The sequence below is a fragment of the Propithecus coquereli genome, unplaced genomic scaffold, assembly GCF_000956105.1.
Source record: "Propithecus coquereli isolate 6110/MARCELLA unplaced genomic scaffold, Pcoq_1.0 Scaffold145, whole genome shotgun sequence".
Lineage (NCBI taxonomy): Eukaryota > Metazoa > Chordata > Mammalia > Primates > Indriidae > Propithecus > Propithecus coquereli.
The window spans coordinates 645,419-651,026 of record NW_012138858.1 but is presented as its reverse complement, the minus strand read 5'-3'; positions in this window follow the sequence as shown (position 1 = coordinate 651,026).

Genomic DNA, 5,608 nt, shown 5'->3' with positions numbered 1-5,608 from the left:
ACCCCGTCTCTACTAAAAATAGAAAGAAATTAATCGGACAACTAAAAATATATAGAAAAAATTAGCCGGGCATGGTGGCGCATGCCTGTAGTCCCAGCTACTCGGGAGGCGGAGGCAGGAGGATCGCTTGAGCCCAGGAGTGTGAGGTTGCTGTGAGCTAGGCCGACGCCACGGCACTCACTCTAGCCCGGGCAAAAGAGTGAGACTCTGTCTCAAAAAATAAATAAATAAATAAATAAAAGAATGGTTCATACCCAGCAAGGTTGAGGAATGTTCCAGCACAGCCAGGACATTAACTTCTTTGCAGCAGGATTGCAGCATTTAATTCAATCATGAGTCAGACAGAAGCCTCTTCTAAAAAGAAGAGAACAAGCAGCTTGCAAGATGTTTGCGGAGCTCAACACTGACTCTGTGGCAGGCAGTCGCTTCTATTATTAAAACATGCCTGACTCCCACCCCACATCTGCCCTCAACCCTCAGGCCGGGTGTGCCCGGGGCCTCCGCTCGCACGGGGAGCCACAGCACGCACGCGTAGTCATGTGCTCACCCGCTCCCCTCTGCACAGCACTCCCGACTCTGTCCAGACAGGGCACAGCCTGGAGGAAGCCCGTCTGCGATGAGATGCCCACGGCCAGTCCTCCTCCACAGGGCCGGCCAGTCACCAGACGACCCCACTGTCCTCCGGGGAACAGGCCTGCTCTTCCGGAATATAGAGCATTCGACACTCGCCTGGGCCAGCAGACCCTCACTCTCTCTCACACACACTCACACGCACACGCACACTCACACAAACTCACACTCACACTTATACACACACTCGCACTCACACACACTCCCACACACTCACACTCGCACATGTACTCGCACTCTCACACGCACTCACACTCACACTCGCACACACACTCTCACACTCACACTTACACATTCACACTCACCCACACTCACACTTGCTCTATCAAAGCACCTGGGAAGCAGGAAAGGCATGGATGCATTTATAACCAGATTCCAGCGTCACCTGCTTGGAGCACAAAATTAAGTCACATTTTCCTGCTTTTCAGATTAGATCCTCTCTCTCTAAGACGTCTCGGGTCATCCTTCCGTGATAACTCCAAGACCACCAAGCCCCTTCTCAGTCCAAAGGGTTAAGCTCTGGTCAGAGCACCTCGGGGAGACAATCGGCCATCTCAGGTCTGTTATAGTGGCCACCAACAAGGGTGTCACTGTTGAGAAAGGTGGCCCTCTAGTCTGGCGTAGTCCCCGAGCTCACGGCCAGGTGGCCTGTAGGCCTGAGCCACTAGGCCAGGTGCTGGCAGCCTCCTGCCTTCCTGGCTCCTCTCCACCTCGGAGGGACCCGCACATCAAGCCCGTGGTGACAGGGCACTGCACGCTGACCACTCTTCTTAGGGGTGCCCAGTCGCAGCCCACGCTGTGCTCAGAACACCCACCCACAAGCTGCCCAGCTGGGTGGGGTGGGAGCCAGGCTGCCCCCAGCACCCACCCTGATTTCCAGGGGACAATAATGTTTCTTTCAGGGGAAAACCACAGGCATTCCATACTAAGTCTGAGAGCATATAAATTACACCTGTGTGGTTGAAGGCATATTTTACTGAGAATCTCTGTAATTGCTGTGAAAAATCTCACCCCCAGCTGCACTCTGATACCTACTGGAGGTGCGCACTGCATCCAGTGAAAGGCAGGAATTGATAGTAGAAGAATGTACTTGTTTTGTGTGGAACAGAAACTGTTTTAGATTAGAAAAATGTGTTCTCTTTGATTCTAACTAATTGCCATTTGCTTCTGTAACCGTGCTTGCTTTTAGTTGTTAGTCAAATAAAAAAAAAAAAAACAGGGCAGGAGTAACTCCATGGCAGGCTGAACTTCCTAGAGTAGGCCTAAGTCTCAGTCCCCCTCCCCAAACGCAGATCAGAACTGGTGCTGGCGCCAAAATTGAAAATCCCGAGGCTTGGGACCACCCAATCAGGGGTCAAAACAATCCTCCACTTTCAAAGGAACCAATGGACGAAGGGGGAAAGGGGATGGTGGGCTCAGCGTGTTATATGCCACCGGTGTGTCGTGCGCAACAGAAAATATAAAAGCTTCACTTAACTTTTACCCCAGGGCGGGGTCCTGGTTCCTAGGGAGGCCACTGCGTTGGTGCTCTGGGACTTGGACCCTAGCTCGAGCTAGCAAATAAACTCCTTTGCCATTTGCATCCTCGGTGACTCTGCCTCTCTGTTCCTGGGGCCGAGGGGAACTGGTTCTTACACCAGAAGCCAGGATCTTGTTCACAAGTGACTCAAAAAGATCGTCGAGGAGAACGGAAATCTGGAGTCAGACTATGTGATCGGGGAGCGGCTGCTGCCTTCCCGAACCTCGGAGGGCAGAAGTCAGAGGCCCGAACTGCAGTGCCTGGTTCCTGGCATGTGTGTATATACATACGCACACACGTGCAGACGTGTGCATATGCACACACATACACACATGCATATAGTATATGTGCATGCTTACATTCACATATACATGTACTGTATGTGCTGGTATGTGTGTGTATATATATTATATATGTTAGATACGGGTGCTGGTTTGTAACTATGTGTGTATATACACTGGTGTATGTGTGTGTGTATACCACCATGCATGTACGTGTGTGTAAATGTACTGGCATGTATGTGTGTATAGAGGTTTGTGGATATGTATGTACATATGTATTTACCAGCATGTAGGATGTATATGTGTGCTGGTGTGTATACTGGTGGTGTATGTGTGCTTGCTAACGCACATGCACAGGCAGAATGCTTTTGGTGGACCACACGTCCTGTGGTTCCCAGTCCACACCCCTCCCTTTTGCCTTACCCTCATCCCCCCTCTGAGCTTAAGTTGCAGAGAAGTGTGCAGGCTCCGACCCGGCAGCGCCACCTCCTGGCCACTTGAGTATTTCTGGCAGAATCTGGCCACAGCCTCAGAGGGAAAGACGAAACAGAGGGACACCCAGAGGGAAAGGACACTCCGAACGAAGCCCCAGGACCACAGCTTTCTCACACGGCCCCAGGAGTCCATCTGCAACTCTACACACAGACTCAAAAGAGCCGGTGACCCCAAGAAGTCAGGAAGTCCTTGCTTGATGACTTGGGATTAAAAGAAAGAAATTAATTAAATAAATAAAAATAAGTCAGGGGTTCTCAACCCCAAAGTGGGGAAGGCTCAACCCCAAAGGGGTACGAGTCTGGGTGACCCCAGGAGGGACAGGGGAACTTGCTGTGTGGCTGGCCTTGCACTTCTGCAGCTCGTGGGGGAGGCCACCCCTGTCCCACACTCCCCACACCCAGTCCCACGGCAGGTGGCGCCTCTGGACTGGGTGACAGCCCAGGGTGAGGGAGAGTTTTGCTTGCAGGGTGGAGGGGGCGGGGGTGGGGGGTGGAAGCGGTAATCCAGTGGGGGGGAGGTTCCCGAGGGTCCCAAGGATGGGGTGCTGGGAGCTCAGGGGAGCGAGCCGGCCCCGGGGGGGATCCTGGAGCAGAAGAGCGTTCTAGAAGAATTGAGCCAGAAATGAGGCCTGTGTGTAAAGACCCAGGACCCTCGGGGTCCTCAAGGTGGCTGACTGGGGCAGGGGTGGGCTGCTCACAGCGGTTGGAGCTGAAAAGGCCAAAGCGGGGGCCCGTCCCCAGGCAGCACCCTGGGGCGGTCAGTCAGCGGGCTCACCCCTCGCAGGGCTGCCGTTTCCAGCACGGGCTCTCTGACTGCTACGAAGCCCCGCCTCGCCTCGGGCCAGCGCCTGCTTTCCCATGACGTCCTCCCGCTGGTCCTCACTCTGCCGCCTGCAAAGACAAGCCTATCTGCCGGGACCCAGCCCGCTCACCCTCAGGGCCGGGGCAGCCTCACGTGCTTCCTGCCTCTCCCTCCAGGTCTGCCCTCCCGGCTGGGACTCTCGAGCCGGCCGCGTCACTCCCACACCCTGGGTCTCAGACCCCTCACCTGCACAGGAGAGAGGTCAGACTGGATTGTTTTTAGAGGCTGCAACACTAAAGAGGGCTTGGTCAAATAAGTAAATGTTTGATCCAAATATAAAAATGTATGGCTAGATGCAGAAATCCAGGCATACTGTGAATGCACACGTGTGTTCATCCACACGGGTACAGGCACGGTTCGCTGAGCGGATCTGGACGGCGACTGCCCACAGCACTGAGCACAGCTCATGCTCAGATATTGACTCTGCATTTTATTCTCCACTGAAGGAACTGGGGCTTCCTGGAGAGAGGGCTGGCTCCAGGGCTGGGGCAGGGCAGCGCAAGACGACCTTGGAATATCTCATGGAGCCAGAAAGCAAGACGGCGCTCGCAGAACAAGGGGGCAAGTCGGAAGGACACCGAAGCCAGCTTCAGGGGGCTCCCTGATAGCCAAATCTGAGACCATTTGAGCATGAAATAAATAACGATGGTAATGTCTCAGAACCCACTGAATTAAAGAGGAGTCCACACTGACATAAATGAACAAACTGAAAGTCCGTTGAGGACCAGGACAGTCCCAGTTTCCACACAGCACCCCGCAAAGCAATTGTTCCTTCCAAGAGAAGAAGAGCAACTTGACGGGGAGAAGCCTAGTGACACCACGTTAGCCAAAGAATCCGAGTGCACATGGTCACTGACGGGACAAATTGAAGTCATGTGGCAGCCGAATAGCACTTCCGGGATATTCCCGCCAAAGACAGATAACCTGGGAGCAGACCCCAAGGCAGCAGCAGACACACTCGAACGGAGGGACACAGAATAACTGGCCCTTAATCGTCGAGAGTGTCAAGGTCCGAAACTCCAGTGAAGACTGAGGAGCAGCTTCAGACCGAAGGAGACTAAGGAGACGGGACAACCAAACGCCGCGTGCCAATCGGAACTGGATCCGTTTACCGGGAAGAAATCACAGGCCACTGGGGGACTCGGCGCACCATGTTAACTTCCCAGTTGTGGGCGGACGCCGCGTTAGGACCGGCCGAGTAGGGGGAAGTCCTTTTTTGCAGGAAATGCTCTGGGAGGTGAGGGAGTATTGCGGGTGTCAGTAACTTACCCTCAACGGTTCCAGGAAAAATACGTTATTTGTGCTGCCGTTGAAGCTTTTCTGTAAGTTTGAGATTGTTTAAAATGTTAAAAAATTATATACGCAGCCACAAAATTATCTCTGGCAAATTCCTGGGAAGAATAGGACTCTCTTCCTCCAGTGAGCAATTTTTTTTTTTTCTTTTTGAGACAGGGTCTTATGCTGCCACCCAGGCTGGGGTGCAGTGGTGTCATCGTAGCTCACTGCAGCTTCAAACTCCGGAGCTCAAGCGATCCGCGTGCCTCTGCCTCCCAGAGTGCTGTGATCACAGGCGTGAGCCACTGCGCTCAGCCCAATGAGGGATTCTAACCAAGAAAACCTCCCTAGCCTGCAGATACCCAGCATCAGACCCCGGCCCATGAGTGTGCTTCTCTGGCCCTGTCCTGTCTTCCCTGAAATCCTGGCAGGATTAAAGTCAGAGAAACATAACGTCAGCACACCTGGCAGCCTAGGCCTGAGGAATATTGCCACACAGGGTAATAGTTGGCTTTTCCCGAGCACTCACTGTGTGATGGGTTTTGGA